The following is a 12,849-nucleotide window of genomic DNA, read 5'->3' as shown; positions in this document are numbered from 1 at the left end:
CATAGGACCACTGTCTGCTCTGAAAAAATAATTTTGTGATCATTACGAATGAGTTACCATCCACTTCAAGTGGATGGGAACTGCGAGTTGATTTGCGACCGCTTTCGCCTCTGCCATTCATTGACAGTTTTGTGTTCTCTTTGCCTATACACGTAATGCAAAGTTGGTGACACTGAATTGGCTACTTTATTTTTCTGGTAAGGCCTTGTAGGGCCTTGTGAGGCTCTGGTAATTGGTAGAAATGTACCAGCGGCATGGAAGTCAAATGTCGACTGCAGTTTATATTCACACCTGCCTCAGGTATAACAAACACATACATTTCCAAGGAACATAATTGTGTCCTGCCTAAATACAATTTTAAAACCACTGCAATCACACATGTTGGAGAAAAACTCTCTGTCATGTAGAAAACCCACTTTTATCCATTTGCTGTATCGCCCTAAGTGTACAAGGAAAGCTCACATGGTTGTGTGCTTTATGTATAAAAGAGGGACATGTTTATAGTGAATTAAAAGTATATGTGTACAATTGTAAAGAAAGAAAAACCTGAATAAAAGTAATTTCGAATTTTTATCGAAAATCCAGTACAATCATCATGAGAGTAGACTTTTCTTACCTGTAGTGGAAAAGTAACTTTTAGAAAATACACTTTGTGCTGCTTGAAAGCCAAGAAGAATTCAACCATTTATGTTCACCTGGCCTTTCTTCTAGAGGCTGTGATTAACATTCTAACTAGGTGCAACATTTTGTGGAGGCAGAACATAATACAGTCACTTCAAAATCCGGGTTGACTTGTAGGACTAATACTGACCACTAAGCTTGGATTACGAACTATTTTTAGATCCAAGTTCAAAAAATGAACAAACCTATTGGATGAGGTATCCATGCACAGCAAGGGTTGGTCATCCGCGGTGGCTTCAAAAAATGTATAAAATCCACTAGCTTAGCTGGAGGCGCATGAATTTACACATAGACAGGGGTTGGACACATTTTATTCTGCCATCATTTCATCCACTCATCCATCCTCTCAGATATCCATTTACTCTGCCATCCTTTCATCCACCCATCTAGCCATCATCCCAACCACTCATCCACCCATCTTTCACCCACCCTTCTACCCATCCTTTCACCCACTCATCCATCTATCCGCTTGCCCTTCCATACTTTCACCCACCCATCCATCCTTTCACTCACCCATCCTTTCACCCACTCATCCATCCAACCTTTTTCATACTCATTGTAGGAAAGTACCATCTTGCCTGGCATGTTACCCCCATTTTTCACTGTATATATGTTGTTTTAGTGGTATGTGTCACTGGGACCCTGGTAACCCAGGGCCCCAGTGCTCATAAGTGTGCCTGAATGTGTTACCTGTGTAGTGACTAACTGTCTCACTGAGGCTCTGCTAATCAGAACCTCAGTGGTTATGCTCTCTCATTTCTTTCCAAATTGTCACTAACAGGCTAGTGACCATTTTTACCAATTTACATTGGCTTACTGGAACACCCTTATAATTCCCTAGTATATGGTACTGAGGTACCCAGGGTATTGGGGTTCCAGGAGATCCCTATGGGCTGCAGCATTTCTTTTGCCACCCATAGGGAGCTCTGACAATTCTTACACAGGCCTGCCACTGCAGCCTGAGTGAAATAACGTCCACGTTATTTCACAGCCATTTTACACTGCACTTAAGTAACTTATAAGTCACCTATATGTCTAACCTTTACCTGGTAAAGGTTAGGTGCAAAGTTACTTAGTGTGAGGGCACCCTGGCACTAGCCAAGGTGCCCCCACATTGTTCAGAGCCAATTCCCTGAACTTTGTGAGTGCGGGGACACCATTACACGCGTGCACTACATATAGGTCACTACCTATATGTAGCTTCACCATGGTAACTCCGAATATGGCCATGTAACATGTCTATGATCATGGAATTGCCCCCTCTATGCCATCCTGGCATAGTTGGCACAATCCCATGATCCCAGTGGTCTGTAGCACAGACCCTGGTACTGCCAAACTGCCCTTCCTGGGGTTTCACTGCAGCTGCTGCTGCTGCCAACCCCTCAGACAGGCAGCTGCCCTCCTGGGGTCCAGCCAGGCCTGGCCCAGGATGGCAGAACAAAGAACTTCCTCTGAGAGAGGGTGTGACACCCTCTCCCTTTGGAAAATGGTGTGAAGGCAGGGGAGGAGTAGCCTCCCCCAGCCTCTGGAAATGCTTTGTTGGGCACAGATGTGCCCAATTCTGCATAAGCCAGCCTACACCGGTTCAGGGACCCCTTAGCCCCTGCTCTGGCGCGAAACTGGACAAAGGAAAGGGGAGTGACCACTCCCCTGACCTGCACCTCCCCTGGGAGGTGTCCAGAGCTCCTCCAGTGTGCTCCAGACCTCTGCCATCTTGGAAACAGAGGTGCTGCTGGCACACTGGACTGCTCTGAGTGGCCAGTGCCACCAGGTGACGTCAGAGACTCCTGCTGATAGGCTCCTTCAGGTGTTAGTAGCCTTTCCTCTCTCCTAGGTAGCCAAACCCTCTTTTCTGGCTATTTAGGGTCTCTGTCTCTGGGGAAACTTTAGATAACGAATGCAAGAGCTCATCCGAGTTCCTCTGCATCTCTCTCTTCACCTTCTGATAAGGAATCGACTGCTGACCGCGCTGGAAGCCTGCAAACCTGCAACATAGTAGCAAAGACGACTACTGCAACTCTGTAACGCTGATCCTGCCGCCTTCTCGACTGTTTTCCTGCTTGTGCATGCTGTGGGGGTAGTCTGCCTCCTCTCTGCACCAGAAGCTCCGAAGAAATCTCCCGTGGGTCGACGGAATCTTCCCCCTGCAACCGCAGGCACCAAAAAGCTGCATTACCGGTCCCTTGGGTCTCCTCTCAGCACGACGAGCGAGGTCCCTCGAATCCAGCGACTCTGTCCAAGTGACCCCCACAGTCCAGTGACTCTTCAGTCCAAGTTTGGTGGAGGTAAGTCCTTGCCTCCCCACGCCAGACTGCATTGCTGGGAACCGCGACTTTGCAGCTACTCCGGCCCCTGTGCACTTCCGGCGGAAATCCTTTGTGCACAGCCAAGCCTGGGTCCACGGCACTCTAACCTGCATTGCACGACTTTCTAAGTTGGTCTCCGGCGACGTGGGACTCCTTTGTGCAACTTCGGCGAGCACCGTTTCACGCATCCTCGTAGTGCCTGTTTCTGGCACTTCTCCGGGTGCTACCTGCTTCAGTGAGGGCTCTTTGTCTTGCTCGACGTCCCCTCTCTCTTCAGGTCCAATTTGCGACCTCCTGGTCCCTCCTGGGCCCCAGCAGCGTCCAAAAACGCCAAACGCACGATTTGCGCCTAGCAAGGCTTGTTGGCGTCCTTCCGGCGGGAAAACACTTCTGCACGACTCTCCAAGGCGAGAGGGATCCGTCCACCAAAGGGGAAGTCTCTAGCCCTTTTCGTTCCTGCCGAAACCTCAGCTTCTTCTGTCCAGTCGAAGCTTCTTTGCACCCGCAGCTGGCATTTCCTGGGCATCTGCCCATCTCCGACTTGCTTGTGACTTTTGGACTTGGTCCCCTTGTTCCACAGGTACCCGAGGTTGGAAACCCACAGTTGTTGCATTGCTGGTTTGTGTCTTTCCTGCATTATTCCTCTAACACGACTATTTTGTCCTTAGGGGAACTTTAGTGCACTTTGCACTCACTTTTCAGGGTCTTGGGGAGGGTTATTTTTCTAACTCTCACTATTTGCTAATAGTCCCAGCGACCCTCTACAAGGTCACATAGGTTTGGGGTCCATTCGTGGTTCGCATTCCACTTCTGGAGTATATGGTTTGTGTTGCCCCTATCCCTATGTTTCCCCATTGCATCCTATTGTAACTATACATTGTTTGCACTGTTTTCTAAGACTATACTGCATATTTTTGCTATTGTGTATATATATCTTGTGTATATTTCCTATCCTCTCACTGAGGGTACACTCTAAGATACTTTGGCATATTGTCATAAAAATAAAGTACCTTTATTTTTAGTATAACTGTGTATTGTGTTTTCTTATGATATTGTGCATATGACACTAAGTGGTACTGTAGTAGCTTCACACGTCTCCTAGTTCAGCCTAAGCTGCTCTGCTAAGCTACCATTATCTATCAGCCTAAGCTGCTAGACACCCTATACACTAATAAGGGATAACTGGGCCTGGTGCAAGGTGCAAGTACCCCTTGGTACTCACTACAAGCCAGTCCAGCCTCCTACACTCATCCAGCCTTTTACGCTCCCATCTTTCCTCCTACTCACCCATCCATCCTTTCATCCACCCACCCTTTTACCCACACATCATTTCATCCTTTGATCCACCCCTCCTTTCGCCCACAAATCCATCAATTCTTTCATCCACCCACCCTTTCACTCACTCCTAAATCCATCCTCTGGTTCACCCACCCAACTACTCCGATTCTGTAGTTTCGCCTGTAATGATTTACTGCGTTCATTAAAAGACACAAAAAACTAAGAAGCTTGGGGGGCAGAGTAGATGCAAACCATTTGCATAACTGCAAGCCGAATTTTCTGTACCAAACTTGGAAGCCTTTCGGTATCTGTGTCACTTTAGTGGTGAATCTGATCAGAGATACAACTATTCAGGACTGTGCTTCATTGTAGAATATGGGGCTTACAGAGGAGTTAAAAGATAAAGCTGGCTGACTCCTAGGACAATGATTAATAACTGGACTGAAATGCTTAACAAGCTGAAGGCCACATCGGAAGGAGATCTATGAATCTTAGATGACTGTGAGTGGGAAGAAGACCTGCAATGTCCCACGTAGGTAGCAATGAGAATTCCACGTAAGATGCGCTCTCTAAGCTAATATTCCCAAATTCAGATTGCCCTGGAAAATCTGATAATGATCTGCTTCTGTCCCAGGCTGGCCACATTCTCAGGGGAAGACAGTAGTTGCCTGACCCAGGTGGCCAAGGCACTGTGGGTGCGAGAGCGAAACTATTAATACAGGCATATGAAAAGAGGACACGCTCCCCCAGCTGCATGAAATAGTTTTTTTCTTTTGGGACTTATGGTCGCTCTCAGGGATTTCTCTAGACTGCAGGATTTTATGCTAAGAATTTGCTACTTCTCATGATCTCCCTGACCTCTTGGAGGACAACGTTGGTGAGGCCATTCGTGGGTTTAAGGCCTGCGTTGTCTTTTGTGAGACACTAAGGCCCTCATTATGACATTGGCGGTAAATCCCTCTTACCGCTTTGCTGACTTCCACCAACATACCTCAGCGGATATCCGCTAACCATATTATGACACACACACACACCAATCCGTCACTATTCAGACACACACACAAATCCACCACACCAAAGGTCAGTGATAAACTGGCGGTATCAAAACCCACATCGTTACGCCAACAGAACAACGCCCACAACATTATGACCCATGAATCACCACAGTGGACATTCAACTGCGGTAAACCACTGGCGGTACATACCGCTGTGCATAAAATACACACAGACAAACAAAATAGCACCACACTGGACAGTTCAAACTACACACACCTGACACCCATACACACACCACACCCACACCACTATAAAACACACACACATTACCCACAACCCCTTACGACAAGAAATAATTGCCAGCAGAGAGAGGAAGAGCACACACACAACCAGAGTCACATACCACCATCACCTTATACACCACCCACTCACCTTACATCATACACCCCAACACAGAACCCTACACATCCTCACCCACATCACTCACACTACACCCATAGCACCACAACAACATCCCAGATTCTCTGAGGAGGAGCGAAGGGTCATGGTGGAGGAAATCATCCCGGTAGAGCCACAGCTATTTTGATCACAAGTGCAGCAGATATCCATTGCTAGGTAGATGGAGCTATGGCGGAGAATCGTGTTCAGGGTCAACGCCGTGGGACACCACCCAAGAACAAGGGATGACATCAGGAAGAGGTGGAATGAACTATGGGGGAAGGTACGTCCCATTGCAGCTAGACACCAACTAGCTGTACAGAGGACTAGCGATGGACCCCCAACCCCTCCCCCACAACTAACAACATGGGAGGAGGAAGTCTTGCCAATCATGCATCCTGAGGGCCTGGCAGGAGTAGCAGGAGGACTGGACTCTGGTAAGTCAACTCTATTCTACTATCACCCCCCAACCTCCATGCCATCACATACCCCCACCCTCACTCCCATCACTCCACCACTACCCACACACCCCACCATCACAACACACTCATCTCAATGCCAAGCCCTGCATGCCATACCAATGCATGGACACCACTCACAGACCTGCATGGACACCTATCACCAAAGCATGCACACTAGAGACAATCAGCTAACCCACCAAATATCAACTCCCACAAGGCAAAGCTGCCAGGGCAATAACAACCATAGAGGGCAACACACCCATGCACAATATGTCACAAACAGAAACAATAGCACTGCATTTACATCCCCACAGGTACCTCACCCAATGTCACCAGAGAAGAGGTGCCAGCAACATCCAGCCCACCGAGAAGAGGCCCACAGTGATGACAGCAGCTCTGGTCGCCTGAATCTGGATGACCAACCTGGCCCATCAGGGACCTCCGGACAGTCAATTACCCAGGCACACTCTCACACCACCACAGAGTCTCCCCCTTCACGAAAGACCACCACAGCATCCACCCAATGGGCCCATACCTCTGTCCCCAGGACACCTAAATCAGCAGCGTGTCCACCACTACAGGGACCCCAGGGTACACCACAAACCTAAGACAATCAGGGACCTGGGGTCAGTGGCAGTGGGCACACGGTTCAGGGGACAGAGGCACAGGACAACAGGGAAGCTGTGAGGACTGCTGTGCGCCAAGGGAGGACAGGCCCAGGGAACCAACTCTCCAGGAAGCACTCACCGCGATCCTGGGAGCATACCAACATTCCCAGGATACGCTGGGCCAGATCCTGGACAAAATTCAGGAGAACATGCGGCTGCAGGAGGGACAGTACCTGGGGATCAGGGAGGACTTGAAGTCCATTAATACCACCCTGGTCTCCATTTCAGGGGTGCTGGCAGACATGGCCAACAGTATGAGGGAGGCAGTGGCACAACAGCAGGCCCCTGAGACTAGCCAGATTACTGAACAGCCCTCCACCTCCGCTGCCGCTAGTGGACAGGAGGCCCCGCCACAGGACCAACAGGCCACCGGCACCCCTCCCCCTGCAGAAGCAGCACCACCACGCAAACCTTCCCTGCGATACAGGCAGAAGCCAGAGACTATTGCCAAGACCCCGCCAGAAAATAAGACCCCTGAATGTCACCCTTGGGTTCCACTCTGTCACCCTGTCCACCTTGAACTGCCATTGCTTCCCTTCCTATGCCCCCTTGGACAATGCACCTGTGCTACCAATAGACTGGACTCTACCCTGGACTTTCCTCCATCATCACCTCAGCCAATTGCACTACCCAATTTTCTTCCTAGCACTTAAATAAACACACTTAGAAAAAATACAAGTATGGAGTATGTGAAATTATTTCAAAATGAATCCGTCTAACAAGGTTCAAACATTGCAATTTTAATGTTTACATAGGAAAGACCTGTGGTTGGCTGCACTGAACACACCAGGAGCAATAATGGAGCACCAACATCTGCAAAAAGTGATGCCAGTGGGTACAGTGAGTGACCATAGCAGTGGGAATTCACAGCTTGCCTGTGACAATGTCACACACCAAACTGTCAATGAAAAGTGAAATAACACTGTCTTACCTGTGTGTCAGTGAAAGTATTGACAAATGACTACACTTCTGTTGTCTTCATCCTCAACCTCTACCTCCTCTTCTTCATTGTCCACAGGGTCCACTGCTGCCACACAGCCATCTCCAGCCTCCTCCTCCTGCAGAAAAGGCACATGGCGTCGCAAGGCAAGGTTGTGCAACATACAGCATGCCACGATGATCTGGCAGACCTTCTTGGGTGAGTAGCACAGGGATCCACCTGTTAGATGGAGGCAATGAAACCTGGCCTTCAGGAGGCCGAAGGTTCTTTCTATTATCCTTCTGGTTAGCCCATGCGCCTCATTGTAACGTTCTTCTGCCCATGTCCTGGCATTCCTCACAGGGGTCAGTAGCCATGATAGGCTGGGGTAACCAGAGACACCTACAAATATCGAGGGACAACTGTTCGCCACACACTAACCCTTATGGCCCACACCATACCCATACACCAACATCCACTGGGTGGGAACCCGGGCTGACCTATTAGCCACAGCCTGTGCCTCTGGAGTTGGCCCATCACATGTGGGATGCTGCTCTTCCTCAAGATAAAAGCATCATGCACCAAGCCTGGATACTTAGCATTGACATGGGAGATGTACTGGTCCGCCAAACACACGATCTGCACATTCATAGATTGATAACTTTTGTGATTTCTGAAGACCTGTTCATTTGATCAGCGGGGGACAAATGCAATATGTGTCCCATCAGTCGCACTAGTGATGTTGGGGATATGTCCCATTGCATAGAAGTCAGCCTTCACTGTGGCCAAATCTTCCAGCTGGGGGAAAACAATGTAGCTGCACATGTGTTTGATCAGGGTAGACAACACTCTGGTCAGCACTATTGAGAACATTGGCTGTGACCTTCCTGCTGCCAAGCCCACTGTCACTTGGAAAGAACCAGTTGCCAGGAAATGGAACACTGATAGCACTTGCACAAGAGGGGGGATCCCAGTGGGGTGAGAGATAGCAGATATCAGGTCAGGCTGCAATTGGGCACAGAGCTCTGTGATTATGGCCCTGTCAAGCCTATAGGTGAGGATAAGGTGCCTGTCCTTCATTGTTGCCAAGTCCACCAGGGGTCTGTACACAGGGGTATGTCTCCATCTCCTATTCATCTGCAGTGGCTGCATTCTGTGGGGCAAAAGAGTGAGCAGCTGATCATTATCTGTACATTGTAACCACTACAGTACAATACATATTGTGATTCATACAATATTATGGTGGCCTATGTCCAGAATGTGAACATTTGAACTGTGACGCATTTAGGATCCATGGCCTGCCCCCCCCACCGAAATGATGTTTTCCTGTCCAGTATGGAGGGATAGGTAGAAGTGAGGTAATTCCGCTGACGTTGTGCGCCGTTGCGGGAGGCTGTCGAGAACCACTGTGCAACTCCTCATTGGTTATCTTTGGGCCCTATGGGTTACAGTGGCCAATGGTGATGTACGCCGGTGGTGACGGTGTGCACCGCCACGGAAGTGACCGCCATCTCTATTTGTTGACTCACTTGCTACCTGACCTTCAACAGGAGAGAACCTACATTGCATGTGCTGCTGTGACCTGTGTCTGGAACCTACCATGGCTTATGTGGAAGGGCCCCTGCCTTCACCTCAGCAGAGTTTGAGAGACTGGTGGATAGGCTCCTACCCCAGTACCGACTGCTGTATGTGCCTGCAGACCAACAGGTGAGTATACTGTGAGCTTGATGCATGGGGCATGAATACATGGAGTGGTATGTGTTCAGGCCTCGTGTAGGGGGGGTGGATGTCCCCTGGGCAACGTGCAGCATGTATGCATGGCCATGTCTGTGCTAATGGGGATATGAAGGAGCATGGTGGGCCATGAGTGTAACAGGCAGGACGGTCTGACTAATACCTTCCCCTGTGTCTATTTTTCTGCAGGTCAACGCCCATCAAAAGAAGGGTATATGGCGTGCCATAGCCAAGGACGTGAGAACCCTGGGGGTCTACAGCAGGCGGAGCACCCACTGTCAGTAACGGTGGGAGGAACTGAGACGCTGGGCACGGAAGACAGCGGAGGCCCAGCTGGGGATGGCCTCCCAACTAGGAGGGGGTGCCCGTCGAACACTTACCCCCTGATGGCCCGCATACTGGCAGTGGCCTATCCGGAGCTGGATGGGCACTTGGGGGCATCACAGCAGCTACAGGGGGGTGTGTACAATGCCCTTCATTACAACTTCTGCCTGGTGGGGTGGTATACGGGTGGGGGATATGGGCCTGTGGGTGCCCCGAGGCCAGGCCTGACATTGCAGAGTAGGTCCCATGTTGGGCAGGGTTCTGATGTGATATTCCTCCAACCTAGCTAGAAGGCATCCACGACTGGGCAGGGGTGTGTGGGTCTCAGGTATGCTGCAGTTGACGGTATGTGTCCCTACCCATGGCCTGGTGATTAGCATTGTAACTGGTAGTGCATTGCCTAGTGCGCAGGGCTGCCTCCTGTGTGTGAGTGTGTTGTGTACGCCAACGGTGGTGTTGGAGCCGCCATTGACCAAGTGAATCCTTTTGTCTCTCCCCCTTTTTGTTTTGTCATCCTGTCCTTATGTGCCTTAGCATCATCTGGCGGAGGAGCAGAGGCACCAGCGATAGAGGGAGCTGCATCCTACAGGACCCAGGAGGCCAAGTCCACCGACACTGAGGGCACCAGTGGGACGGAGGGCAAGGGGAGCACCACGGCGAAGACTGGAGGGGACAGTTCGGACACGGATACCTCCTCCGATGGAAGCTCCCTGGTGGTGGCAGACACCTCTGTGCCCACCCCAGCTACAGGTACAGCCGCCACCCCGTACCAGCACTGCCCTCCCAGCAGCCCCTCAGCGAGTAGCCTGTGCCCGTTCACCCAGGAGGGTGGGCATCTCCTTCGACCCAGGCATCTCAGGCCCTGTCCCAGTGAGCCGTGCTGCCCTGAGTGAGGAAGCTATTGACCTCCTGCAATCCATCTCTGTTGGGCAGTCAACCAATGTGAATGCCATCCAGGGGCTGGCAGCCCAAATGCAATAGTCCAATGCATTTCTGGAGGGCATTCACACTGGATTGGCGGCTCAACAAAGATCAATCCAGGCTTTGGCTTCCTCTATGATGGTAGCCATTGTCCCTGTTTCCACCCTCCCCCCTACAACGTCCCCTTCCTAATCCCATTCACCTCAACCCCAATCTATCCCAAGCACACAGGCAGATGAGCATGCACACAGGACAACACAGAAGAGTGGACATGGCGAACACAAGCACCACACTTCATCCCACAGGCACTCACACAAACACCATCCAGATGCAGACATACCATCATCCACTGCCTCCATTGTGTCCCCTCCTCCTCGTTCTCCACCTCCCTCCAAGTTGCGTAGACACTCACAACTGCATGCACTACATCCTCATTCATTACCCCCATCACCAGCACACCTATCAGATCACACACCTCACTGGCAGTCACCACCCCCACATCCATGCACACGTCCCCTATGTCCTCTCCCACTGTGTCTGTGCCCCCTCCTCCCAAAGTACACAAACGCAAGCACTCAGACACTCAACAGCCATCCACCTCACAACAGCATCCAGCCCATGCACCGGAATCCAAACACAGCAGACTGACACCTCCTACAACCACTCCCTCTTCCTCCACTACCAAACCTTCTCCCTCTTCCCACCCCAATGTCCCTAAGAAGCTTTTCCTCTCCACTATTGACCTCTTCCCTACCCCCCCACCCTCCTTCATGTCAGGCCAGGGTGGTCAAAACCCAGGCAAGCACCTCAGCCACCCAGACCATGGGCACAGTAGTGTCCCCAGCAACTCCAGGTGTGAAAGTATCCCGCCACTGTTGAGACGGGGCGACTCACCTGAAAAGCAGGGTGTCTGCAGGGGCGATAGTATGCCCCCACCTCCTGGAATACCTCTCAGCACTTCATGGTGGACACAGAAACCCCGGCAGGTGTCCCAGAAGGAAAGGGGGAGTGGAAGAGAAAGAGACAGAACACTGCCATGTCTTGCCGGTCCAACCAGGCACCCTGTATCTTTGGGGAGCAGGTCGTTGTTGAAAGAGTGATAGTAGAGTTAGTGCACTCAACTTCCTTGAAACTGAATCTCTCTTTCTTATATGGGCACGGGAGCGGTAGAAGAACACCGGGATGCTCCAGCACTTTTCTTGGATAATAATAACTGTTGGCACAATTACTAACAATGCATTACCAAATACCCAACCTGAGTACCATAACAATAAGTGCTGCGACATTAGGGGTGGCTTCACAGAGATTCATTGTTGCACACTACAATTAGAACTGTGGTTGCATTTATCATGCACAAAAAAGACAAACAAGACAAACAAGGGCATTAATTATATCACATATAACTTTCCTGCATGCATAGGGTTAAACTAAAAGGAACAAAAACAATCCAAGAAAAACAAATGTCCACTCTGGGTTTAAACAGTTAGGGTGGCACAGTTTGGTTTGGTTTCACTGTGTGTGTGAAAAACCCTTCAGAAGCAAATTCCTCAAACTTGAAACACAGGCATGAATGACAGAATTTAAATCCAAGAGTTATGCTATTAGAGAAAGAAAAGTCATGTAAATGCTCTTTTAAAAATGCACTGTCACTTTTTGTGGTACTTGAGCTCAAGCAGATTTCCTGAAGCACATTTAAGCAAGTAACTACAATAATAAAGTAGAATGTTCAGAAATGCATTTGTCTCTTCAAGATAAGCACTCTGCCAAAATACGAAGTCTGAAATACACCAGCTGTTCTAGGAAAGCGCAGCACTCAAAAAACAAACTCCCTGGAGAATACTAGTCACTTATCTGCAGTCTTTTCCGGAGTGCTGGAAGAATGCCTAGTGTCAGCTGGTACACGAACTAAGAAAATAATTGTCTAAAAAGTCCTGAATACGAGGATGACAGCAGGGGCTGGACTACCAAATCAGATGCTGAGATCAGGAAGCAAAACAAAGCAAACCAGGGAGGCATGCTTCACTCTGCTATTTATAGCCAGTAAGGAAAGCAGTTGAGTTTCCACATGTGGATGAGTCACCACAGCCAATTAGAAGCACATGTCTACACCACACCCAATTAGA

General features: G+C 49.7%; 1 protein-coding gene across 3 annotated transcripts in view; it reads left to right on the top strand.

Annotated features, from left to right (window-relative positions):
* The window catches only part of LOC138296661 (UDP-glucuronosyltransferase 2A2-like), a 426,472-nt gene that overhangs the window by 332,714 nt on the left and 80,909 nt on the right, over nucleotides 1–12,849 (top strand). The gene's annotated exons all lie outside the window — the stretch shown is intronic.

The sequence above is a fragment of the Pleurodeles waltl genome, chromosome 1_2, assembly GCF_031143425.1.
Source record: "Pleurodeles waltl isolate 20211129_DDA chromosome 1_2, aPleWal1.hap1.20221129, whole genome shotgun sequence".
Classification (NCBI taxonomy): domain Eukaryota; kingdom Metazoa; phylum Chordata; class Amphibia; order Caudata; family Salamandridae; genus Pleurodeles; species Pleurodeles waltl.
Note: the sequence above shows the minus strand (reverse complement) of the source record. Positions and strands in the feature narration are given on the sequence as shown.